Raw genomic sequence first — 27422 nt, 5'->3', positions numbered from 1 at the left:
TTCGAATATATTCTATATGATATAGAAGCCTTATTTGTCGTGACAGTTTGGGGCTTTATAGTTGCCAAAAAAGCAATGCAATGATTGTTGCCCCAGTGAATAAGAGGGAAAAATTAGAGAGGAGCGGGGCAGGGTAGGGATGGGTAGTTGGGTTCTTGGAAGATACTATTCTCAAAATAGAAAAAGAGAGTAAAATAGAAAAGACATCTACCTGTAAGCTCTTTAAATGAAAATGAAGCCAGAGAATTTGAAGCAACTGTGGAAGAAAGAGTTAAAGTTAGGAGTAGCACAAATATACCTTTATACCAAAACCTGAAATGCACAGAAATTTTGCCACACTGCAACAGCCATTCATGCTGCTCCCCAAACAGAAATACAACAAAGAAAGTAAATCATCTCACATCTTTTCTAACTTACCCACAAAGGTATTTTATAGCTAATATGCAACATAAAGTAAAACATAAGAATTTCCCAGCTGGGCACAGTGGCTCGCACCTGTAATCCCAGCGCTTTGGGAGTCTAAGGTGGGAGGATCACTTGAGCCCAGGAGTTTGAGACCAGCCTGGGCAACACAAGGAGACCTTGTCTCTACAAAAGATAAAAAATTAGCCAAGTATAGTGGTGTGCACTTGTGTTCCCAGATACTTGGGAGGCTGAGCCAGGAGGATCACTTGAGTCTGGGAGGTCAAGGCTGTAGTGAACTGTGATTGCATCACTGCACTCTAGCCTGACTGACAGAGTGAGATCCTGTCTCTTAAAAAAAAGAATTTCCCTTATGCATATATTTAGCTGTGGATATTTTAATTTATATCATCAATAAGGAAAATTTTAGGCATGAGCTTAAAGATACATACATTATTTGAAGCGATTGTTTTCTGCTATTTTCTTTCCACTGAATATTACCCTCTTGCTTCTGTTGTGGCTTCCGTTGAGCCTAACTTGCTAATGGGAAAGAACAGGGCTTTGCTGAATATTAATTTGATAGATATGTAAGATATATATGATGACTTACATTCAAATACATATTTTACACACACTCAATCCAGATACTTTACATATAGATATATAAATAAGAATACACAAACACACACCCAGCTCCACATTCCTATAATTGTTTACTTCTTGCACACTTTTAAAAGCAAGAGTAAGACTTAGAGTTGGGAAGAAGTTGTGACTAGATGGGTGCTAACAGGTGAATGTGAAGAAGCAGGGTATGGATGGGCAGACATTAGACTGTCACAGAAATGAGCAGGCAAGTGAGTGGTCTGTTGAGAATAACTGGTTTCTATTCCCCACAACTAAACATTCCTTGGATTTCAGGAATCAGCCACAAGAGGAAGGACTCCAGCAATCTTCACTCTTTGTTCTTCTGTGCTGTCTCCTGTGAAAAGCTATAGTTACATTAAAGGAAGAGACTTGGAGTCTTTTATAATTGTAAATGTTTGGGGGATTATGGAAAACAACAGAAACCACAATTGCTTCTTCTCTGTCTTTCTTTATCCTTATTTTAGGCAACACAAAAATTGTGGAGACAGTTTCAAGAGATTAATGGGTAAATACTATATCCAAGTAATTCACATCTAACAAAATTTTAAAGTTTCAGAAGAATCTCAAAGGGTATGAGGAAAAGAAACAGGAGAAAGAGAATGAATAGGCTTACCTAGTATATACCCTTTCTTACTTCATTCAATTACTCACCATTCTCTCCAGACAATAAACTCCAGGTACAAGCAAGTTCCATATATTTTCTTTTCTTCTGATTGCTCATCTTGGCAAATCAAGAAGACTGTAATCCAGAACAGCAATGATGACTATAAGGCCTAGTGGATGCTCAGAGTAAAAAAGTAACTCAGGAAAGACTCTTCATTCAAGGCATTAGAGACCTGGAGAAAAGAGAAGGCCCAATAACCAAGCAGACAGCTGAGGTAGTACCCTGGGGAATCACGGGAAGACAGACCAAAACTAACAGTCTTCAACTTTAAGAGAAAATAAAAAGCTGAAAGAGGATAGAATGTGTATAAAGTTTTGAAGGGTACAAATATGGAGAATGTCAAAGTGGGCTCTGAATTGAGTCACTAAGAGAAGTATAGGAATTAGGTAGCATAATTCTAATGTCTGAGATCAAGAAAAGTAAGAATGACGATGTTCTTCCACAACATATTTTTGGTGCCATCAATAAAGGGAGAATTCTAAGACTACAGATTGGAATACTGTGGTATAAGAGAAATAATCTAAAGAATCAGAAGACCTGGGTCCTTGCTCCGTTTCTATCCATCCATGGACCTCGAATAAGATTCTTCTCCTTTCTGGGAGAAGGGTCTGCTTTACTATTTTCAAAATGGTTCAAGGAATGTTAGACCAGGTTTCTTTCCAGGTTTAACATTGTAAGATCAGTAGTTCTCAGTCTTAGCTACACATTAGAATCTTGAAATATTACTTACCACCTTCTAATATATTTGATAATTTACTTATGTATTATGCTTACTGTTCTTTGTTAGTCTTTCCCACCTAAATTGAATTACTGGCCCCTTTCTCAACCTTTGTCATGAAATTTGTAAATCCACACACAAAAAACTGGAGCTTATTTTCCTACCTCCTGTCTTTGAGCTCAGTCATGAGACTTTGGTTAATGGAGTGAACCCAGAGTTGGACATGTCATCTCTTACGATTCATGAAAGAAGCCACAGAGAAACGAGACCCAGCTAGTTCACTGGTCTAAGGAGGATGAGAAATACATGAAGCAGAGCCACCATAGCTTACCCACAGTACTGCGGCAAGGAAAGCACAGTGACCCCAGCCTGAATAAAGTTACCCAACAGGGCCCTCTTTAGTCATCTGAGTCCCAGCTGACCTCCAGATCTGTGAAGATAAATGCTTAATAAGTGATTAATTTTTCATGCCATGGAAATTTTGTGGTTGTTGTTACACATCACTGTGGCAATAGCTAACTGATACATCCTGCTAGAATGTAAATGCCTAGAAAGTGTTTGGCACAGAGTAGACATTCATTAAATATTTATCAAATAAATTGAATGAGTGAATAGCTTTCTAAAAAACCCAATGACTTGTCCACATTACTGTTAAATTATATCAGAATCTTTGATAATGAGGCTCAGCATCATTTTTTTAAAGCTTCCCAGGTGATTCTAGTACAAAGCCAGAGAAGAGAGCCACTGTTATAAGATTTGGTTATTTTTGTTAGAGAAAAGTGTGTGCTGGTGAAACATATAAGCCTTAGAATCAAGCACATGTTTTCAAGTACTGACTCTACCACTTACTGACTGTGTGACAACCAGGAAATTAATATTTCCAGGTCTTAGTTTTATCAGTTAGGTAGGGATAATGACGGTACTTTCTGTATAAGGTTTTATTAAGACTAAATGAAATAATGTAAAGTATTCAGCACATTGCATGCTACACAGTAGGGGCTCAAGAATCCTAAACCATAGCTAACGCTTGTGTTGCTGTATCATTTTATATAGAGTAGAAATTTTTTAAAATTCTGGTAGACCTTACTTAAGTCCCATTTCTACCCTTTAAGCAACATGACCTTGAGTAAATTACTTAAACTCTCTGAGATTTCGGTAACCAAACTGTAAAATGTGGTTGATAATATTACCTACCTCATTAATTTGTTGTGAGGATTAAATAAGATGATACTCATAAAACACTCAACACAGGCCCAGGTGCAATATAAATGATAAATGTTACAGAAAAAATAAGATGGCATTTATTGTAACTTTGACAGAAAGATGTTACATTCCATTAAAATCTCCACATAACAAGTTCATTCTTATGAAATGGAATGTTCTCAGCACAGTGTTATAGTCCCACACCCTACACTCTTCCCAATCTCTAGGAATATTTTTTTGCATTCCCCAAAATAGGAACAATCCTCCAGCTACAATTACTGTGTAGTAAGTGCTCCTGCCCTTGGGCAACAGAGCTGGAGGGCTGTATGGCCTCTCACTCTCTTTCTGGGCAATCTACACCATGCCCATTATTTCAGTTATCTTTATGATTCCCAATCGTTTATCCCAGTCTAGCCCTCTCCTCTGAGATTCAGACTTATATATTTAAAGGTTTACTCAACATCTCCACTTGGATGTTGACACCTTGCTTTTTTGTCTCCTTTGGTAACTATTGCTTGGTTTGTCCAGCATTCTTTCACTGACCTTTGTTCTGATGAAAGACCCCATTCCTCTTAGTGAAATAATCAGATTCCCCATCCTTGAATTTTTAAACCTGACTGGGGACTATAGAGACTGAGGTTCTGCTACCTAAATGTCTCAAGCTTGATGGTTCCTGACCTCCCTGAGGCCTTGTTTTTCAGCATGTCAGTTTAGATTTGAGTAATTCCAATATCCTTATAAATATTCCTTTTTGTTTAAGTTATGCAAAATCAATTGCTGTGGTCAGCAACTAAAGAATTCTGACTTAAAAATTATACCACAGAGCCAGTTACAATCACCAGACCTTTGGAGGGAATTATGAGGGGCATTTTATAACCGGTTATTAGTCTCGGCTAGACTAAAGGCTGTGAGGTGGCCCAAATTCCAGGATAGGAAAATAATATCTATTGTTCTAGGATTTCCACTGATACATATCAGATATTTATACAAAGTACTAAAAGGTACCCTCTTCAAGAAGACAAATCATACTGAGATGTGTCCTCTAAGTAGCTGAACTACAAAATTGTGAAATGGTGCTCTCTTCTCTTGGATGGGGTAGGACCAAACTAGGATATACAAATTAGAGAGCAGAGTATGGGTTAATTGCAGTCCCCATTCACACTCTTGGTCCTGTGTCTTTTAAGTCAACAAACTGAAAAACTTTATATGGTGACTCTACATGGTATGCATGCAGCCAAAAATAGGGAAAAGAAATGCTACAAATTTTTCCAACCTTTATTAAGATATAGCTGAAAAATAAAAATTGTGTATATTTAAGATGTACAATGTGATGATTTGATACATATACATACACATTGTGAAATGATTACCACAATCAAGCTAATTAGCACATCCGTCACCTCACATGATTACCATTTGATATGGTTTGGATGTTTGTCCCCTCCAAATCTCATGTTGAAAGGTAATCAGCAGTGTTGGAGGTGGGGCCAGGTGGGAGTTGTTTGGATCATGGAGGTGGATCCCTCATGAATGGCTTAGGTCCATCCCCTTGATGATAAATTAGTTCTTGCTCTGAGTTCACATGAGATCTGGTTATTCAAAAGAGGGTGGCACCTCCCCCTGTCTTCCTCTGGTTTTCACCATTTGATGAGCTTGCTCCCCCTTCTCCTTCTGCCATGATTAGAAGCTTCCTGAGGCCCTCATCAGAAGCAGATGCTGGCATCATGCTTCCTATACAGCCTGCAGAACCAGGAGCCAATTAAACCACTTTTCTTTATAAACTACCCAGCCTCAGCTATTTCTTTACAGCAATGCAAGAACGAACTGATATAGAAAACTGGTACTGAGGGTGGGGTATTAATATGAAGTTACCTGAAAATGGGGACACAGCTTTGGAACTGGGTAATGGGCAGAGGCTACAAGAGTTTGGAGGTCTCAGAAGACAGGAAAATGAGGGAAAGTTTGGAACTTCTTAGAGACTGGTTAAGTGGTTGTAACCAAAATGCTGATAGAAATATGGACAGTGAAAGCCAGGCTGATGAGGTCTTAGATGGAAATGAGGAAGTTATTGGGAACTGGAGGAAAGGTCACCCTTGTTATGCCTTATCAAAGAGCTTGGCTGCACTGTGTCCAGGTCCTAAGGAACTGTGGAAGGTTGAACTTAAGAGTGAGGACTTAGGGTACTGGTGGAAGAAACTTCTAAGCAGCAAAGCACTCAAGAAGTGGTGTGGCTGTTTCTAACAACCTATGATCCAACATGGGAGCAATGGAATGACTTAAGGTTGGGACTCACATTTAAAAGCAGAGTCCAAATGTTTAGAAAATGTGCAGCCTGGCCCTGTGGCAGAGAAAGAAAAGTATTTTCAGGGGAAGAATCCAAGCAGGCTGCACAGCAACCACTTGCTAGAGAGATTAGCATGACTCAAAAGAGAGCCAAGTGGTAATATCCAACACAATGGTGAAAAGGCCTCAAAGGCATTTTAGAAGTCTTTGGAACAGCCCCTCCCATCACAGTCCCAGAGACCTAGTAGGAAATAATGGTTTAGGGGGCCAGGCCTGGGGCACCACTGGCTTGTGCAGCCTCAGGACACTTCACCACCCATCCAAGCCCCTCTAGCACCAGCTCAAAGGGCCCCAAGTACAGCTCCAGCCACTGCTTCGGAAGGTACAAGCCATAAGCCTTGGCAGCTTCTATGTAATGTTAAGTCAGCCTAGGTGACAGAGTGAGACCCTGTGTTTAAAAAAACAAAAACAAAGAAGGAATGAAGTACTGATACATGTTACACACAGGTGACCCTTGAAAACTTTATGCTAAGTGACGGAAGTCAGAAACAAAAGGCCACATATTGTGAAATTCCATTTATATGAAATACCCAGAATAGGCAAATCCATATAATCAGAAAGTAGATTCATGGTTGCCAGAGGCTGTGGTGGGGGAAGGAAGAATTGCTAGTGATTGCTAACAGGTATAGGGTTTCTGTTTGGGGTGTTGAAAATATTTTGGAACCAGATAGTTGTAATAGTTCCACAGCATTGTGAATATACTAATATCACAAAAAGGTACACTTCAAAAAAGAGGTAAATTTTATGGTATGTGAATAGAATCAAACAATATCAAATAAATAAAATCCATAAAAATGCAATTGTAAAAGAAAATGGGAAAGTGGAAACAACCCAAATGTCCATCAGTAGAGGAATGGATAAACAAAATGTGGTCTGTACATATAATAGGCTATTATTCAGCCTTAAAAAGAAGGAAATTCTGACACATGCTACAACATAGATAAACCTAGAAGGCACCATGTTAAGTGAAATAATCCAGACATAAAATGGCAAATATTGTGTGTTTACACTGATATAAGTTACCTAAAGTAGTCAAATTCAGAGATAGAAAGTTACGAGGGGCTTGAGGAAAAGGGCAATACGGAGTAATTGTTTAATAGTTGTGAACTTTCAGTTTGAGAATGAAAAGGTTCTGGAAATGGATGGTGGTGATGATTGAACAACAATGTAAATTTACTTAATCCCAGTGAACTCTACACTTAAAAATGGTAAAAATAGCGAATTTTATGTTATGCATATTTTACCACAATAACAATAATAGGCAATTGAAAAAGAAATGGAAAAAAATCCCATTTATAATAGCCAAAAATAAAATTAAATACCTGGAATTAACCAAAGAAGTGAAATATCTTTACAATGAAAACTATAAACGCTGATGAAAGAAATTGAAGAGGACACCAAAAAAGGAGAAAATATTCCATGTTCATGGATTGGAAGAATCAATATTGTTAAAATGCCCATATTACCCAAAGCAATCTACAGATACAACACAATCCCTATCAAAATACCAATTACATTCTGCACAGAAACAGAAAAAACAAACCTAAAATTTATATGGAGTCATAAAAGACCCAGAATAGCCAAAGCTATCCTGAACAAAAAGAATAACACTGGAGGAATCATATTACCTAACTTCAAATAACACTACAGAGCTATAGTAACCAAAAGGGCATGGTACTGGGAAAAAAAAAAAAAACAGACACATAGACCAATGGAACAGAATAGAGAACCTAGAAAAATATCCATTCACCTACAATGAACTCATTTTCAACAAAGATGCCAAGAATATACATTGGGGAAGACAGTCTCTTCAATAAATAGTGCTGAGAAAACTGGATATTCATATGCAAAAGAATGAAACTCGATTCCTATCTCTTGCTTTATACAAAAATAAAATCAAAATCAATTAAAGAATTAAATCTAAGACCTCAAACTATGAAAACACTAAAATAAAACACTGGGGAAACTGTTCAGGACATTGGTCTGGGCAAAAAATTTCTTGAGTAATACCCCACAAGCACAGGCAACCAAAGCAAAAATAGGCAAGTGGGATCACATCAAGTTAAAAAGCTTCTGCACAGCAAAGGAAACAACAAAGTGAAGATACAACCTACAGAATGAAAGAGAATATCTGCAAACTATTCATCTGACAAGGGATTAATATGCAAAATGTACAAGGAGCTGAAGCAACTCAATAGGAAAAAAATCAAATAATCTGATTTTAAAATGGCTAAAAGATCTGAACAGACATTTTTCAAAAGAAAACATACAAATGGCAAATAGACATATGAAAAGGTGCTCAACATCACTGATCATCAGAGAAATGCACATCAAAACTACAATGAGATATCATCTTGCCTCCGTTAAAATGACTTCTGTCCAAAAGACAGGCAATAACAAGTGCTGGAGAGGATGTGGAGAAAAGGGAATCCTCGTACACTGTCGATGGGAATGTAAATTAGTACCACTAACAAAAACAGTTTGGAGGTTCCTCAAAAGTCCAAAAATAGAGCTACCATATGATCTAGCAATCCAACTGCTTGGTATATACCCAAAAGAAAGGAAATCAGTATATCAAAGTGATATCTGTACTCTCATGTTTATTACAGCACTGTTCACAACAGCCAAGATTTGGAAGCAACATTAAGTGTCCATCAACAGACGAATGGATAAAGAAAATGTGGTGCATATCACAATGTAGTACTACTATTCAGCCACGAAAAAGAAAAGAGATGCTGTCATTTGCAACAACATGGATGGAATGGGAGGTCATTATGTTAAATGAAATAAGCCAGACACAGAAAGACAAACATCACATGTTCTCATTTATTGTGGGATCTAAAAATTAAAACAATCGAATTCATGGAGAAAGAGAGCAGAAGAATGGTTACCAGAGTCTGGGAAGTGAAGGTGATTAATGGGTACAAAAAAATTGATAGAATGAATAAAATCTAGTATTTGATAGCACAACAGGCTGACTATAGTCAATAGCAATTTAATTATACTTTTTAAAATAACTAAAAGAGTATAATTGGATTGTTTGTAACACAAAGGATAAATGCTTGAGGTAATGAATACCCTATTTAATCTGATGTGATTATTAAGCATTGCATGCTGGTATCAAAATATCTCATGTGCCTGATAAAAATATACACCTACTATGTACTTGCAAAAATTAAACATTAAGAAAAATAAATAAAAAATAAAAATAATTAAGATGAAATTAATAATTACTGAAATAGAAAACAAACAATAATAGAACCACGGAGTAGATAGATAAGAGGAAATAATATTTATTTGAAAAGACTAATAAAATACAAAAGTTTTTGGCAAGCATGATTTCAAAAATAAAGAAGGCACAAATTAACATTAAAAAATGAAAGGGTATAATGTGGGTGGGCCTGATACTATCAATTGAAGGCTTTAATGGAACAAAGAATAATCTCCCCCAAGCAAGAAGGAATTTTGGAGTACAGACAAGATGGCCAAATAGGAACAGCTCCAGTCTGCAGCTACCAGCGAGACCAACGCAGAAGGCAGGTGATTTCTGCATTTCCAACTGAGGTACTCAGTTCATCTCAATGGGACTGGTTGGGCAGTGGATGCAGCCCACAGAGTGCAAGCAAAAACAGGGTGGGGCATCGCCTCACCCAGGAAATGCAAGAATCCAGGGGAACTCCCTCCCCCAGCCAAGGGAAGCCATGAGGAACTGTGCTACCAGGCCTGGATACTACGTTTTCTCCCCATGGTTTTTGCAATCTGCAGATCAGGAGATTCCCTCATGTGCCTACACCACCAGGGCCCTGGGTTTCAAGCACAAAACTGGGCAGCTGTTTGGGCAAACACCAAGCTAGCAGAAGGAGTTTTTTCATATCCCAGTGGCACCTGGAACCTCAGTGAGACAGAACCATTCACTCCCCTGGAAAGGGGGCTGAAGCCAGGGAGCCAAGTGGTCTCTCTCAGCGGGTCCCACTGCCATGGAGCCCAGCAAGCTAAGAACCACTGGCTTGAAATTCTCACTGCTGGCACAGCAGTCTGAAGTCAACCTGGGACGATCTAGCTTGGTGCGGGGAGGGGTGTCCTCCATTACTGAGGCTTTAGTATTCAGTTTTCCGCTGACACTGCTAAGGAGGCTGGGGGGTTTGGGCTGGGCGGAATTCACCACAACGTGGTAAAGTGGCTGTGGCCAGACTGCTTCTTTAGATTCCTCCTCATGGGGCAGAGCATCTCTAAAGTAAAGGCAACAGCCCCAGTAAGGGGCTTATAGATAAAACTCCCATCTCCCTAGGACAGAGCACCTGAGGGAAGGGGTGGATGTGGGCACAGTTTCAGCGGACTTAAACTTTCCTGCCTACCGGCTCTGAAGAGAGCAGCTGATCCTGACGAGGATTCTCCCAGCACAGCACTCGAGCTCTGCTAAGGGACAGAACTGCCTCCTGAAGTGGGTCCCTGATGCCCATGCCTCCTGACTGGGAGAGACCTCCCAACAGGGATCAACAGACACCTCATACAGGAGAGCTCTGGCTGGCATCAGGCCTGTGTCCCTCTGGAATGAAGCTTCCAGAGGAAGGAGTAGGCAGCAATCTTTGCTGTTCTGTGGCCTCCACTGGTGATACTGCTGTTCTGCAGCCTCCACTGGTGATACCCAGTTGAACAGGGTCTGAAGTGGACCTCCCACAAACTGCAGCAGACCTGCAGAAGAGAGGCCTCACTGTGAGAAGAAAAACTAACAAACAGAAAGCAAAAGCATCAACATCAACAAAAAGGACCCCCACACAAAAACACCATCCAAAGGTTATCAACCTCAAAGATCGAAGGTAGAAAAATCCATGAAGATGAGGAAAAACTGGTGAAAAATGCTGAAAATTCCAGAAACCAGAATGCCTCTTCTCCTCCAAATGATCACAACTGCTCTCTAGCAAGGGCACAAAACTGGATGGAGAATGAGATTGACAAACTGACAGAAGTAGGCTTCAGAAGGTGGGTAATAACAAACTCCTCTGAGCTAAAGGAGCATGATCTAATCCAATGCTAGGAAGCTAAAAATCTTGATAAAAGGTTATAGGAATTGCTAACAAGAATAACCAGTTTCGAGAAGATCATAAATGATCTGATGGAGCTGAAAAACACAGCATGAGAACTTCGTGAAGCATACACAAGTATCAATAGCTGAATCAATCAAGCAAAAGAGAGGATATCAGAGATTGAGGATCAACTTACTGAAATAAGGAGTGAAGACAAGATTAAAGAAAAAAGAATGAAAAAGAACAAACAAAACCTCCAAGAAATATGGGACTATGTGAAAAGACCAAACCTACGATTGATTGGGGTCCCTGAAACTGATGGGGAAAATGGAACCAAGTTGGACAACAAACTTCACGATATGATCCTGGAGAACTTCCTCCACCTAGCAAGACAGGCCAACATTCAAATTCAGGAAATACAGAGAACACCATTAAGATACTCTTCGAGAAGAGCAACCACAGACACATAATCATCAGATTCCCCAAGGTTGAAATAAAGGAAAAAATGTTAAGGGCAGCCAGAGAGAAAGGTCAGGTTACCTACAAAGGGAAGCCCATCAGACTAAAAGCTGATCTCTCTGCAGAAATTCTACAAGCCAGAAGAGAGTGGGGGCCAATATTCAGCATTCTTAAAAAAAAGAATTTTCAACCCAGAATTTCATATCCAGCCAAACTAAGCTTCATAAATGAAGAAGAAATAAAATCCTTTACAGACAAACAAATGCTGAGAGATTTTGTCACCACCAGGCCTGCCTTACGAGAGCTCCTGAAGATAGCACTAAACATGGGAAGGAACAACCAGTACCAGCCACTGAAAAACACACCAAATTGTAAAGACCATCGAGGCTAGGAAGAAACCGCATCAACTAATGGACAAAATAACCAGCTAACATCATAATGACAGGATCAAATACACACATAATATTAACCTTAAATATAAATGGGCTGAATGCCCCAATTAAAAGACACAAAGTGGCAAACTGGATAAAGAGTCAAAACCCATCTGAGTGCTGTATTCAGGAGACCCACCTCACGTGCAGAGACACACATAGGCTCAAAATAAAGGGATGGAGGAAGATCTACCAAGCAAATGGAAAGCAAAAAAAAAAAAAGGGCAGGAGTTGCAATCCTAGTCTCTGATAAAACAGACTTTAAACCAACAAAGATCAAAAGAGACAAAGAAGGCCATTACATAATGGTAAAGGGATCAATTCAACAAGAAGAGCTAACTATCCTAAATATATATGCACCCAATACAGGAGCACCAAGATTCATAAAGTAAGTCCTTAGAGACGTACAGAGGGACTTAGACTCCCACACAATAATAGTGGGAGACTTTAACACCCCACTGTCAATATTAGACAGATCCAGGAAACAGATGTTTAACAAAGATATACAAGACTTGAACTTAGCTCTGCACCAAGCAGACCTAATAGACATATACAGAACTCTCCACCCCAAACCAACAGAATGTACATTCTTCTCAGCAACACTTTGCACTTATTCTAAAATTGACCACATAGTTGGAAGTAAAGCACTCCTCAGCAAATGTAAAAGAATAGAAATCACAACAAACTGTCTCTCAGACCACAGTGCAATCAAATTAGAGCTCAGGATTAAGAAACTCACTCAAAACTGCACAACTACATGGAAACTGAACAACCTGCTCCTAAATGACTACTGGGTAAATTACAACATAAAGGCAGAAATAAAGAATTTCTTCGAAACCAATGTGAACAAAGACACAACGTACCAGAATCTCTGGGACATATTTAAAGCAGTGTATAGAGGGAAATTTATAGCACTAAATGCCCTCAAGAGAAAGCAGGAAAGATCTAAAATCGACACCCTAACATCACGACTAAAAGAACTAGAGAAGCAAGAGCAAACAAATTCAAAAGTCAGCAGAAGGCAAGAAATAACTAAGATCAGAGCAGAACTGAATGAGATACAGACACAAAAAAACCGTTCAAAAAAATCAATGAATCCAGGAGCTGGTTTTTTGAAAAGATCAACAAAATTGATAGACCGCTAGCAAGACTAATAAAGAAGAAAAGAGAGAAGAATCAAATGGATGCAATAAAAAATGATAAAGGGGATATCACCACCAATCCTACAGAAATACAAACTACCATCAGAGAATACTATAAACACCTCTACGCAAATAAACTAGAAAATCTGGAAGAAATGGTTAAATTCCTTGACACATACACCCTCCCAAGACGAAATCAGGAAGAAGTTGAATCTCTGAATAGACCAATAACAGGCTCTGAAATTGAGGCAATAACTAATAGCCTACTAACCAAAAAAAGTCCAGGACCAGCTGGATTCACAGGCAAATTCTACCAGAGGTACAAAGAGGAGTTGGTACCATTCCTTCAGAAACGATTCCAATCAATAGAAAAAGAGGGAATCCTCCCTAACTCATTTTATGAGGCCAGCATCAACCTGATACCAAAGCCAGGCAGAGACAAAACCAAAAAAGAGAATTTTAGACCAATATCTTTGATGAACATTGATGCAAAAATCCTCAATAAAATACTGGCAAACTGAATCCAGCAGCACATTAAGAAGCTTATCCACCATGATCAAGTGGGCTTCATCCCTGGGATACAAGGCTGGTTCAACATACGCAAATCAATACACATAATCCATCACATACACAGAACCAATGACAAAAACCATATGATTACGTCAATAGATGCAGAAAAGGCCTTTGACAAAATTCAACAGCCCTTCATGCTAAAAACTCTCAATAAACTAAGTATTGATGGAACATATCTCAAAATATTGAGAGCTATTTATGACAAACCCACAGCCAATATCATACCGAATGGGCAAAAGCTGAAAGTAGCCCCTTTGTGTCCCTGTTTGCAGATGACATGATTGTATATTTAGAAAACCCCATTGTCTCAGCCCCAAATCTCCTTAAGCTGATAAGCAACTTCAGCAAAGTCTCAGGATACAAAATCAATGTGCAAAAATCACAAGCATTCTTATACACCAATAACAGACAAGCAGCCAAATCATGAGTGAACTCCCATTCACACTTGCTACAAAGAGAATAAAATACCTACGAATCCAATTTACAAGGGAAGTGAAGGACCTCTTCAAGGAGAACTAGAAAGCACTGCTCAATGAAATAAAAAGGACACAAACAAATGGAAGAACATTCCATGCTTATGGATAGGAAGGATCAATATCATGAAAATGGCCATACTGCCCAAAGTAATTTATAGATTCAATGCCATCTCCATCAAGGTACCAATGACTTTCTTCACAGAATTGGAAAAAACTACTTTAAAGTTCATATGGAACCAAAAAAAGAGCCTGCATTGCCAAGACAATCCTAAGCAAAAAGAACAAAGCTGGAGGCATCATGCTACACAACTTCAAACTATACTACAAGGCTACAGTAACCAAAACAGCATGGTACTGGTACCAAAACAGAGAGATAGATCAATGGAACAGATCAGAGCCCTCAGAAATAATACCACACATCTACAACCATCTGATCTTTGACAAACCTGACAAAAACAAGAAATGGGGAAAGGATTCCCTATTTAATAAATGGTGTTGGGAAAACTGGCTAGCCATATGTAGAAAGCTGAAACGGGATCCCTTCCTTACACCTTATACAAAAATTAATTCAAGATGGATTAAAGACCTAAATGTTAAACCTAAAACCATAAAACACCCTAGAAGAAAACCTAGGCAATACCATTCAGGACATAGGCATGGGCAAGGACTTCATGACTAAACACCAAAAGCAATGGCAACAAAAGCCAAAATTGACAAATGGGATCTAATTAAACTAAAGAGCTTCTACACAGCTAAATAAACTACCATCAGGGTGAGCAGGCAACCTACAGAATGGGAGTAAACTTTTGCAATCTACCCATCTGACAAAGGGCTAATATCCAGAATCTACAAAGAACTTAAACAAATTTACAAGAAAAAAACAAACAACCCCATCAAAAAGTGGGCAAAGGATATGAACAGACATTTCTCAAAAGAAGACATTTATGCAGCCAACAGACACATGAAAAGATGCTCATCATCACTGGTCATCAGAGAAATGCAAATCAAAACCACAATGAGATACCATCTCACACCAGTTAGAATGGTGATCATTAAAAAGTCAGGAAAAAACAGATGCTGGAGAGGATGTGGAGAAATAAGAATGCTTTTACACTGTTGGTGGGAGTGTAAACTAGTTCAACCATTGTGGAAGACAGTGTGACGATTCCTCAAGGATCTAGAACTAGAAATACCATTTGACCCAGCAATCACATTACTGGGTATATACCCAAAGGACTATAAATCATGCTACTATAAAGACACATGCACACATATGTTTACTGCAGCACTATTCACCATAGCAAAGACTTGGAACTAACCCAGATGTCCATCAATGATAGACTGGGTTAAGAAAATGTGGCACATATATACCATGGAATACTATGCAGCCATAAAAAAGGATGAGTTCATGTCCTTTGTAGGGACATGGATGAAGCTGGAAACCATCATTCTCAGCAAACTATCACAAGGACATAAAACCAAACACCACATGTTCTCACTCATAGGTGGGAACTGAACAGTGAGAACACTTGGACACAGGATGGGAAACATCACACACAGGGGCCTGTCATGGGGTAGGGGGCAGGGGGAGGGATAGCGTTAGGAGAAATACCTAATGTAAATGACGAGTTGATGGGTGCAGCAAACCAACATGGCACATGTATACCTATGTAACAAACCTGCACATTGTGCACATGTACCCTAGAACTTAAAGTATAATTAAAATAAAAAAGATGCAGGAGAAAAGTCAAACAGTGAGTAGGGACAGAGGAGGTAGAGAGGAAATCAATGATGATCAAAGGAAGTGTTCAACTTCCCTGTAGTGCTCTAATCTTTCAAAAGAAAAATGTATTCAAGTATCATGTGTATAATTAAATCAATACATAAGAAATTAAAAGGCTATATAACAATATGAATGAATCCTGTTACGTAAATATATATATAAATATTTATTCACACAAAATGTATGGAAAGAAGATTGTAAGGACACTCAACAAACTGTGGACAGTTGGTTGTTTATTGGGGGTTTTTTGGGGTTTTTGTTTGGTGAGATGCCAGAGAGCAGGCAGGAAAGGGAAGTTTGAAGATTTACTCTCTCTATACCCGTGTATTATTTTGATCTTTTACCACAAAAATATGCTTATATATTATTAATTTAAAAACAAAGACATGGAAAAAGTCAAAGACACATAGTTAAGTGAAAAAAGCTAGTTGCAAGATAACACAGTATTAACCTATTACATAAAAAGAAAACCAATGCACCAAAAACATAAATATTTTGCATGTGTTTTATATAGGTAGATAAAATTGCAAATGAAACAAAGCACAGTTGTCACATTTGAGGTAAGGCATTAAACTGGGTAGAGGTGAAGGAAAATAATGAGGTGATTAAGAGCCCAGCTCCAGCAATAATTAGCTATATGACCACATGCAAGTTACATGACCTCTTTGTGCCCTCAGTGTCCCTATCTGTAAAATGGAAAAAAATAACAGTACCTATTTCATGGATTGTTGTAAAGAGTAAACGTACTAATCTCTTTAAAGCATTTAGAGTGATATTGGGCACAGTAAGGCCTGTATAAGCATTTACTCTCATTGTTACACATTTCTATATTTTTACAATTTTTATAAGAATATATTCATATATTCCTCAGGTAATTCCTTGTGTATTACTAGTGCAATTTTAAAAACAAAATTTGAAGCATAATATTAGAGAAAAAATTTACAGAATGGCATATTGCAATTTTGTTAAACTTTTATTTTAGGTTTGGGGTACATGTGCAGTGCAAGTTTGTTATATAGGTAAGCTCATGTCACAGGCGTTTGGTTTAGATTATTTTGTTATCCAGGTACTAAGCGTAGTACCTGATAGTTATTTTTCCTGATCCTCTCCCTCTTCCTACCCTTCTCCTTCAGGTAGTCCCCACTGTCTCTTGCTCCCCTCTTTCTGTCCATTGGTTCTCATTATTTAGTTCCCACTTTTAAGTGTGAACGTGCAGTATTTGTTTTTCTGTTCCTGCATTAATTTGCTAAGGATAATGCAGCTGCGTCATGTTCCTACAAAGGACATGATCTCATTCCTTTTTTTTTGGCTGCATAGCATCCCATCATGTATATGTATCATATTTTCTTTATCCAGTCTATCATTGATGGGCATTTAGGCTGATTCCATGTCTTTGCTATTGTGAACAGTGCACACTGCAAAATAATATATAATTAGAGACAACTTAAATGTCCATCAATAGGGCAATAGTTAAATAAGTCATCATACATTGATAACATGGAATACTTTGCAACTCTTAAGAATGAGTTGGGCCAGGCTTGGTGGCTCACACCTATAATCCCAGCACTTTGGGAGCCTGAGGAGGAAGGATTGGTTGAGCCCAGGAGTTTCAGATTAGCCTGGGCAAAATGGTGACACCACATCTCTATTTGTATTAGTAATAAATTTTTTTTTAAAAAAGAATGAGTTGGATGTCTATGTATGGACACTGAAATATAACCATTGTATATTTAACATACTTTAAAGTGGTGAAATGGTACGTATCATTTTATATATTATATATGTATGCTTCTATTATATGCGTTTACATATTATACATGTGTATTTTATGTATACACATACACACACACTCCCCTATACTAACATACACATAAACTGGCCTTTCACTATTTACGCTGTATACTTATGTGTTTGATTTTTTTCTTTGAGACAGAGTCTCACTCTGTCACCCAGGCTGGAGTGCAGTGGCATGATCACAGCTCACTGCAGCCTCGACTTCCCCAGGTTCAGGTGATCCTCCCACCTCAGCTTCCCGAGTAGCTGGAACCACAGGTATGTGCCACCATGCCTGGCTAATTTTTTAAATTTTTTGTAAAGATGGGGTTTGTCCAGGTTGCCCAGGCTGGTTTCAAACTCCTGGGCTTAAGTGATCCACCAACTTTGGCCTTCCGAAGTGCTAGGATTACTGGTGCAAGCCATCATGACTGGCCTGATTATTTTTAAAATATGATCATGTTATCCAAATATTACCAATGCTCATAATATAAAGCCCCAAATCCTTAAGGGAGCCTGCCACCCAGCCTCAGCTCATATTACTCTCCTATGGCTAGAGTGTTACTTAATATGCTCTAGTCACAGGAGATATCTTTCAGTTCTTCAAATTACTATGCATGTTCTAGCTTCAGGTCTTTGCACATGCTGTTTCCTCTACCTGGAACACGTACCTGGAACACGTCTTCCACCTACCCACCATCCACCTTCATCTACCTTAATTTATCTTTCAGTCCTCACTTCTTCAGGGAAGCCTCCCCTAACTTTCCAGAAAGGGTTAGCTTCCTCTGTTAGAACACTTACAGAACCCTTATTTTTCATTCATAGCTCTTTTTTTTTTTTTTTTTTTTTGAGGGAGTTTCACTCTTGTTGCCCAGGCTGGAGTGCAATGGAGTGATCTCGGCTCACTGCAACCTCCGCCTTTTGGGTTCAAGCGATTCTCCTGCCTCAGCCTCCCGAGTAGCTAGGATTACAGGCGCATGCCACCATGCCCAGGTAATATTTGTATTTTTAGTAGAGACAGTTTCACCATCTTGGCCAGGCTGGTCTCAAACTCCTGACCTTGTGATACATCCACCTCAGGCTCCCAAAGTTTGAGGATTACATGTGTGAGCCACAGCACTTGGCCCATTCATAGCTCTTATTACAGTTTACAGCTTTCTATTTATAGGTAGGATAATTAATGTCTCTTGTTATTCCTGTTAGACTGTAAACTCCATGACAGCATGATTCTTGTCTGTCTTGTTACGTCCTGACATCTAGTAAAAGCTCGGTAAATATTTGTGAAATAAATGACTGCCTTCAGTTAATTAGGATAGACCTTGGCTTTGCCACTGGCTCCCTTTTCCTCTCCATTTCAACCCCTGCCATCATGTAAGCAACATCGATGTCTGTGGATGACTCATCCAACATGCTAGCCTCACTGCCCTTTGATCTCTACTTCAAAAACCTCTGACCACATGCCACTTTCTATGTCATTACTAGCCGTTAGTTTCCTAGACCACCCAATAGGCATGGAGCTGCTCCACTTTAGAATTCCTGAACTCTACTAGCCTAATCTCTGGCTACAACCTCCTACTCCAGTTATTTCTTGGTTCTCAGAATACCCACTCCTCATTCTCTTTTTTAAAAAAATTTTTGATCAAGGACTCATTTCACAGCCAAACATTTTTCATTCTCATCAAGATCTCCCATCCTTTGATTTCTCCCATTCTGCAGCTCATTATCATCTCATGGCTTCAATCCCTACCCAGTGTAGGTGCCATGGTGCATCCCTTCAACCCCTTTTTTGCTGGCTACTTCACTGCCCTTGCCATTTTTAATCTACCATTTATTGAGCAATTACTGTGAGCCACATTACATACATTATCTCTGCAATCTCTCACAACACCCTTGAGGTGGTATCAGCATTGTCCCCTTTCACAGATAAGGACACAGATTCTAAAAGAGGTCAAGTAGACTTCCAGGGCACTGGTCCTTGCTGGGGTGGGCTGGGTGGCAGTTAGGTGGCACAGCCTTGGGTGCCTCTGCTGCCAACTGTGAGCAAAGTCTCGCCACTGGCAGCCTGGCATGGCACTCCAACTGCAGCTGTGTCAGTGTGTTATGATGCCCTCCCACATCAACCTGGCTGGAATCTCCAATAGTAAAGTGATATACTCAAGGTTCTCCAGCACAGATGATGGCTACACTGACCTCCACTTTAAGAAAAGCCCTCCTAAGATCCCGTATAAGGCCCCTGCCCTTGCCACTGTGCTCTTTTTCGATTGGTGCCTTTGTCATTATCATAGGCTCACCTTCTGGCTACATCAGCAAAGCGGGGGCAGACTGGGCAGTTCCAGTCCTGATCATTGACATTCTGGTATTCCTGCCCAGATTTTACCACCTGCACAGAGCCTACTATGCATCTAAAGGATTACTTCTAGGGCTTACCAGGATTACTTCTACAGGTTGCTTCTAAAATGACATTCCAGAGTTTGATGACTAGCACCCACTTCAGCCCCTAGGAGAAGAGTTACACTGAGACTATGCCCAGCTTCAGGATATTGAGCAAAAACCAAAGCTAATTAAGGGTTAGGGAATTCTGCAGTTCACAGAAGTTTAACAAAACAATGGCCAGATTGTATGGGTCCAGCCCAAAAAATGTTAACTGAGCTTACAATTTGCTAATTAAAACGTGCTCTATTTTTCATCTCCTGGCCCTGGCAAAAGCCCTTGACAAGTTTTTCCATATGAGTATGTATTACGGAAGAATAGCAATGCTAACGGTCTGAGAAAATGGGAGGTTATTCTCTAGTGGAAAGTGTTGTTGCCACCACCCTCTTTAGAGTTGAACATTTCTTTTAAATAATCTTCATTGTCCATTTGTTCTTGTAGCAAATGGAATAATGCTGTATGTCTAACTTCTTATTACTAAGTAATTTATTTTTAAAATATCTCAATATCTAATCTCCTACACTTATGTCTACCTTCATGTTCTGGTGGAAGACCTTGGTAAAGTCAAATATCAGTGTGGGTCCATCTGTAACATTTTTTGCTTGTTTTCTTATTGATAACAACGAGGAATTTTTTTTAACCACAGAGGAAGTTTTTAAAATGTAAACCCTTTCTCTATTTACCAATCCTTGGCCAGTTCCAATCCAGTTCACCATTAGGTTGGGCAGCATATAAGTTGGGTCGCTGAGTCTTTTGTAGATCAACATGTTCTGTATATCATGTCTTTAAGTAATGGACTTTTGGTTGTTTCCTAATGAAAAATGTAGATAAGTGGTTATTATTTAGAGTTTATAACTCTGTTGCTAGCACCTTATATTATGATGTCATTCTGCTAAAAATCGAAAGACTCAGCCTGGATCTCTAGAGGACTAGATTGTCTTAGGTTGAATCTGTTTCCTAGCTTGAAAAAAGTGACTTATATTAAAAAGAAATTAAAATGTTGAAATCCCCCAAAAAAGAAATGAAGTAATTTGTGCAAGATCACACAGCTAGAAAGTGGTGGAGCAGGGTGCAGTTGGGATCTGAAGGAGATATGTCACTCCAAGGTCTGTGCTCCAAACCAGTAAGCTCTTTTGCCTCTCAGAGGGAAAGATAACTGTGACTGCAACATGGAGAATGAAAGAGCGAACCAGGTAAATGTGAAGGCTTGAAGACCATGGCAGCAATCCAAGTGAGAGTTGATGGGGGACTAATAACTGTCTACTTGAACACTGCGAATAATTCCAAATAAAGTCCCACTTACTTCAGGCGTGTGACTTTACATGATGAACTTGGTGGGCTTTGGCTGACAGCACAATTAGGTATGCCTACAAGAAACCAAAAGAAATCAGTAGTTTAAGACATTCTTTCAAAATAAAACTTTTAGCTTTAACTTTTCTGCAAATGTATATATATATATACATACGTGTATAAAACATATATATATATACACAAATTATTTATTCCTAGGTATGCAGCCATTTATTAAAGGCTTCCCATGTTCTGGGAATTTATTTAGTCTTATTTAAACTTCCAACTACTCTGTGAACTACCATTTTATAAATGAGGAAAGTGAGGCTGGGTGCAGTGCCTCACGCCTGTAATCCCAGCACTTTGGGAGGCTGAGGCAGGGGGATCCCTTAAGGTCAGGAGCTCCAAACCAGCCTAGACAACATGGCACGATCCCATCTCTATAACAAATACAAAAATTAGCCAGGCGCGGTGGTGCGCGCCTGTAATCCCATCTACTTGGGAGGCTGAAACAGGAGAATCGCTTGAACCGGGGAGGTGTAGGCTGCAGTGAGCCGAGATTATGCCACTGCACTCCAGTCTGGGCGACAGAGTGAGTCTCAGTCTCAGTAAATAAATAAATAAATAAACAAATAAATAAAGTGATGCACAAGAAGATCAAGAAAATTGCTTAATGTCACAGTTAATCGTAAAGATGGGATCAGAACCCAAGTCTGCTGCTCTCCTTCTAGTCACTTACCCAACGAAGTCCCAACCTTAGTTAGACTCATACTCCCTGACACCACCCACAGGCTGTCAGGGCCGGGGCCGGGGGCGGAGGGCGGGGACGGGAATCACTCAAGAAAGCAACTACAAATCTCCACTTTCCAACTTTATCAAGGAACTAACCCGCAAAACCTGTGGCTAGTGATCCGCCAGGGAGGGGCCGAGCTTTATGCTGAAGGCCACGAGGCACCCTTCCGCAGTCTTACTCTGGGCAGTGATCCCATTTTACACACCCCACTCTGCTGGCACCATGTCCAACAGGAGCAGCAAACCTAGCCTCAAAGCCACACCAACCCAAGCACAGCTGCTGTTCCATTTTTTCTCTCATAGAATCAAAAGACACAATGGCGGATATCAACGTAATTTATTTGGATCTTCTCCCCGTTTTAAACCATAATCTAGGGTCTCCAAATGACCATCAGTGGGTTCACGAACCCTCTGTGCTTACATGCAAACCATGGGCATTTTTTTAAAGGAGGTGGTCAATTGGTCAGTAGTTTTCCTTGTTTTCAAACGGTGCCATGTGCATCCTACCGCCCACCTCAAGAAAAACAAAAAGAGGCTAAGAATCCTAACTTTAAGCTCTGCCAGCAAGAGCTTCTCGGCCATCTTTACTCTCAGTTGCGCATGCACCTGGCTCCCGCCTTCCTTCCCGCTCTCCCCTCCCCACCACGCATGCAACCACCACGCACGCACTCCCAACACAGGCACCCCCCCCATGAACGCACCCCCACGTACGGACCCCCACGCACGCACGCACTCCACGCGCACGCATATATATTAATAAATCTATATCCCCTCACACACACCTCCACGTGCACACGCACACACATCCCCCACGGGCTTCTTGGTGAGTCTTCACGCTCGAACGCATCTCCATGTCACCACTCGCACACTCCCACGTCCGCACCTGTGTAAATCACATCTTCGCATCTCCCCCACACATCACACGCACACGAGCATTCCCGCACACTCGCGCCTCCCCACGTACGCACCTCTCTACACCCCTTCATACACACGCATGTCTTCTCAATACACGTACCAGTCCACTTGCACGCACTTGCACCCTCCACACGCACCGCTCGGAGCTTTCCCCCGTCTCTCCTCTCAATGGCTGGCTTCCCTTCCACGCGCCCCCAGCTTCGCGGCAGCTAGGTCCCTCCCCAGCGCGCTGAGCTCACCGCGCCGGAGCCGGTCGCAGCCACACAGGCCGGTCCGACTGAACCACCGCTTCCCTCCTCACATCCCAGGAGACACCAGGCGGGGCGTGGCACCTCCCACGCACGGCTAGAGGGAACTCCCAGGATTTCCCGTCCTTCCGAATTCGGGGGGGTCAGGGGACTGTGGGGAGGCGTTTCTCTTCCTCGCTGGGGAAAGCGCTCACCTGGTTCCCAAAGCCAGTTTGCTCTTCCTCTACTTCCTGCCAGAGGGGAAGGGATTCCAAGAGAAAGACAAGGTCTTTAGGGCGGAGAAGGGGAAATGACTCAGAGAGGAGGCAGCCCAGAGGGAGGGGCTGGGCTGGAAAGGGAGGGTAGTGGGGTGCCGGAGGGAAAGGGGAGAAAAAAGAGGATGGGAAAATCGCGTCGGGTGCAGTTTTGGGGGTGTCTAGCAAAGACCTGGAAGGCCTTCCCGGTTAACCCTGACTTCAGGAGCTGCTGCACTGGGTCATTTATTTCCTCAGTGCTGGGCCTTAAACTTTACCTCATACCCAAAGCAGCCATGGCTAAGACCCTTGCTAGCAGCTCACCAGGCATATAGGAATCTGCAGGTCCGGGCATGGGCACAGGGATTGATTAACTCTTCATGTTCGAGGGAGCCAATAATAGTCTTTACCTCATAAGATTCCTGGGAGGATTGAATGAATCACTGCATCTCGAGTGCTTGGCATAGTGCCAGGCACACTATAAGCAACCAATAAATGATAGCGCCTATGATTCAAAAAGTCTTCATTTGTTGATACCCTGTCTTCTCTCTAGATTATGAGTCTCATGAGGGCAGGGATTATGTGTCTTATTCATCACCGAACTCCAGCACCTGCCACAAACAGACTATCAGTAAAATATTTGTTGAATGAGTGAATAAATGGAATGGCAGAATAATAACTTGGAGTGGTGGCTGTACCAGGACTCTCTCTTCTGCCTTTTAAGGGATGTATTTGTGGGAGTTTGGATTGGGAAGACCATAATTGGAGAAGGTGGCACACAGGACCCCTGTTAGTTGCTGTATCGAGTGACCTCTTCTGCCCTTGGAAAGCAGAATATCTTTGGCAATTCCCTGCATGTACACATTGAAGACTCTCAGATGACTGACCTGAAATTTGAAACAGAGACACCACTAGCTAAAACAGTATTTGCATTTTGTACAGTTATCAAGCAGGATGGGGGAGAGGGCTGAAGCAGAAAGCTCAAAAGTAATGGTAGCAGAGGATTGGCAAGGGAGGTCCAAGTGAAGTGAAGTGTGTATGGGGAGGGATAGTCACTCCAAAAGGGATTCTGATGATGGTCCTAAAGTAACAGTAATGTCATCCACTTCTCTGTCCCAGTCGTAGGATTTCCGATGATCTGCCCTGATGTCCCAACATTCTTGGGGTAGGTATGCACATCAAGCTCCTATCACTACATTCACTAAATTTGCATTTAAGGTAATTCATACTGTTAGGGCTAGAAGGGACCTTAGAAATTACCCATACTCTTTAATTCCTAGCTGAAAAACTAAGTGCCACAGATAGCGAAGGACCCAGGCCTTGGAATTCTCTGGCCTTGGTATTCTCTGGCCTTGGTACTGAATCTTTCAGAGACTGAATTTATTTTATATGCTAATTATGCATTTAATATCTGCCCCATCCCCACCCCCAACTCCCAAAATACTGAGAAGAATGAAAGGACATGAATGGAAGGTCAGCAGAAGGGAAGAAGAGAAGAGGTACTTCAAAAGACCCTGACTTTACTTCCTTTTGCTTTGCCCTGAGGAAGTTACCTGGACCTTCAGCTAGTCTCTGTATGAGAATGGCTCTACCCTGGCACCCTAGTCACCTGGCAATATCTACAATGATCCTTCGAGCAAAGGCTTGAACCACAGCTAATCTGAGTCTTGGCAGAATGCCTGTGATCCTTCCAGAGCACAAGGGATGGGAGGCCTGAGAGGAGCTGCTTCAAGATCATCTCCCACTTGCCTCCTTATCTCCCTTGGCAAGTTTCATGAGACAGATTTTCATAGCCTCCCACCTCCCAGGTTCTGATGAGGTACAAGACTTCCTGAACCACTTCCCTCAGAATAGAGCTACAGACTCTAAAGCCACTTAAGTGCAGTCGATGATTGGCTTCTTAGCAGTGAGGTATCCCACAACTCACTTGGAAGTCTTCTGGTCCTTTGTGTTTCGGTGTCATCCTTTTTGTTGTTTGGGAAAAGGACCATTTGGGGCTGGAATCTTTGACTGCTTTTTCTTTCACTGTGTAAATAATAAACTATTTGAATCTAAAAATGATTCCTTGTATCTTTACCTACTAAATCAGTCAGGCCTTGGACTTGGACTTGGACTTGGACTTGGACTTGGACTTGGACTTGCCATATGTGCTTGACAGCTGCTTACTGTGAATTTCACATTTTTGGCTATCTCATGACCCTCTCTTATCACTGAGGGAGTTAAGTCGAACAAAGAGGTGTTGACCATAGTAGCTTTTCTTATCACTATACATCAAAGGGAAAATCAGCCCAAATTCCGTTTTCTGGGACTTTTAATCTGCCTGGAAGAGCAGCAGATCCTCTTTGTATTCTGTGTGCAAGGCCAGCCCTTGTGCTCTAGAAGGATCACAGGCATTGTGCTAAGTGAGACTCAGTTCTCATCTATATCCCCTTTGAAAGAGTCCTCTTGGTCCAAAATATTTCCCCTGGCAGGGGCTTAGCCTGCCGGGGCATTGTCGGCTGACCCTTCTAAACTGGAAAGTCTGATGCTTGCCTTCCCCAACTTGTCAGTCCCAAATCAGACACAAAAACATTTTCCCTAGAAGGTTCTTGTTAACACTTGTTTTCTGAGAAACAATGTCTTGTTTTCTGTGTAAATTTTGCCCACATTCCTCCATTAGCACATTTTGGTGGCTAATTTATTAATTCTTCTAATTGTTCCCTTTGAAGGAGCCTGGCCTTAATGAACAATGGAAAGAAGCAGTCATAGGAATCCTGGATCAGGAATATGTGCCTGAGAGGGATTATACAGGTGGTGCTGGTGAGTTCACCCAACTTCACAATGTATGAGATGGCCTACTTGTCATTCTGCTTATCAGATTCTAATTCTATTTAACCAGCATTTACTAAGCACCTACTATGTACAAGTCTCCATGCTAGATCTTGGTAAGAGCTTCCACTTGCACTCCAGTGTCTCTAGTAAATGCTCCCTTTGTCAACTACCACTATTAACTCATTGAGTTCATAGATGTAAAACTATCTGAGAAGCAGTATTGAATTGGGTACTCCGTTATAAATGTTAGGAATATTTTTCATCTTAATATCCCACCACAGAAATGAGAAGAGTACTAGGAACATAACTAGTGGTTAATAACTGCTCTTGAATGACCCGACGAGATCAGTCGCAATTGTAATTTGTGTATTGTACCCAACAGTATAGGAAAACCACCTTGATCCTCCATTCCTGGAGATTTATGGTGGAGGAGAGTCATTCTCATTAGCTGTCATCCTATATACATTTCTAATAAGCTTGTAACAACCTATTTGGTCTGTTACCCCTAACCATCATAACTGAGACCAACTCCCTCCCAAATACAGGCTCAGATTCACTGAAACTCTGGGACCAATTCTATTCTCAGATAGGGAAACATAAATAATCCCATATCTGCCCTGTCTTGGCACATTAAATGGAGATGGCCTTTCCAAACATCATCACACACACAAAAAATATTAAAATTTTAGCTATGAGTAATAACCTCATATTTGGTATTTGCCTAGGTTGCTCTTCAATTAAACCACTAAACACACAATGTTCCAAATTCTTTTCTCCTTTGTATTTTATTCCTCTTACCTTTGGGCTGTAGTTCTTGTAGGCCCCTGGTCTGATGACCTGTTTCAAGTCACTTCTCTAGCTGCCACCCTTGACTGCCCTGCTTCATTCACTTCATATCACATGATCCCTTTTAGTCTTAGTGCCACTACAAATCTGATTAAGATATGCCCAATTCTAGCCCTGAGAGACCTCCTTGCTTCCTCCCAGTCTCCTCCTGCAGGCCAGGTGTTTTGACAGTAAGTCAGCTCACTTGCTTCTGGTGCTACCCTAATCTTAATCAATGGGTT

General features: G+C 40.7%; 1 long non-coding RNA gene across 1 annotated transcript; it reads right to left on the bottom strand.

The window, feature by feature from the left end:
- Positions 1 to 264: 264 nt before the first annotated feature.
- Positions 265 to 23217, bottom strand: LOC129475717 (uncharacterized). Its single transcript, XR_008654848.2, has 3 exons — positions 23164 to 23217; positions 21370 to 21433; positions 265 to 1786 (listed from the first exon to the last, which is right to left on the bottom strand). It is a non-coding gene; the product is annotated as an uncharacterized lncRNA (long non-coding RNA).
- Between the last annotated feature and the right edge of the window lie 4205 nt (positions 23218 to 27422).

The sequence above is a fragment of the Symphalangus syndactylus genome, chromosome X (assembly GCF_028878055.3).
Source record: "Symphalangus syndactylus isolate Jambi chromosome X, NHGRI_mSymSyn1-v2.1_pri, whole genome shotgun sequence".
In the NCBI taxonomy this organism is placed as follows: domain Eukaryota; kingdom Metazoa; phylum Chordata; class Mammalia; order Primates; family Hylobatidae; genus Symphalangus; species Symphalangus syndactylus.
The sequence above is the reverse complement of the archived record's forward strand: the minus strand, read 5'-3'. Positions and strand labels throughout refer to the sequence as shown.